Source organism: Mastomys coucha, unplaced genomic scaffold (assembly GCF_008632895.1).
Source record: "Mastomys coucha isolate ucsf_1 unplaced genomic scaffold, UCSF_Mcou_1 pScaffold21, whole genome shotgun sequence".
NCBI lineage: Eukaryota > Metazoa > Chordata > Mammalia > Rodentia > Muridae > Mastomys > Mastomys coucha.
In genome coordinates this window covers 142,638,002-142,638,366 of record NW_022196904.1, presented here as the reverse complement: position 1 = coordinate 142,638,366, position 365 = coordinate 142,638,002, and the positions used below count along the sequence as shown (strand labels likewise).

General features: G+C 57.8%; 1 pseudogene across 1 annotated transcript in view; it reads right to left on the bottom strand.

The window, feature by feature from the left end:
• Positions 1 to 359, bottom strand: part of LOC116101408 — a 3,501-nt pseudogene extending 3,142 nt beyond the window's left edge. The window contains exon 1 of the transcript XR_004122835.1: positions 4 to 359. The product of XR_004122835.1 is annotated as a mitochondrial import receptor subunit TOM40 homolog pseudogene (transcript). The remainder of the gene's footprint in view (positions 1 to 3) is intronic.
• Between the last annotated feature and the right edge of the window lie 6 nt (positions 360 to 365).

Here is a 365-nt window from a genome sequence, read left to right as displayed (position 1 = left end):
GGCTTTGTGGTAATACGTCGCATGCATGCCTGCCTGGCCCAGCGTTACTGTAGCCAACCAGTTGTTCAGTGTGTATTTTCCAGCTAGAGACATGACAGTGCCCTCCTCTCCAGGCCGCCGGTGGTAGACAAGCTCTCCACCTAGGGCCAGACACGGTGTGATGCTCTGTAGGTAGTGGGCCACAAGGATTCCTGAACCCACCAAGACATCTGGGTTGCCCAGGGTGACAGCAGCCGTGAAGTCGGAGCCACGGTACTCGCCATCCACCTGCCAGTTCACAAACTTGGACTGCTGGGTCTGGATGGCCATCTTGGACCTGAGGCCTGGGCTCAGCTGGTGGATGATCTGTGCATTGAGGCTGCCAC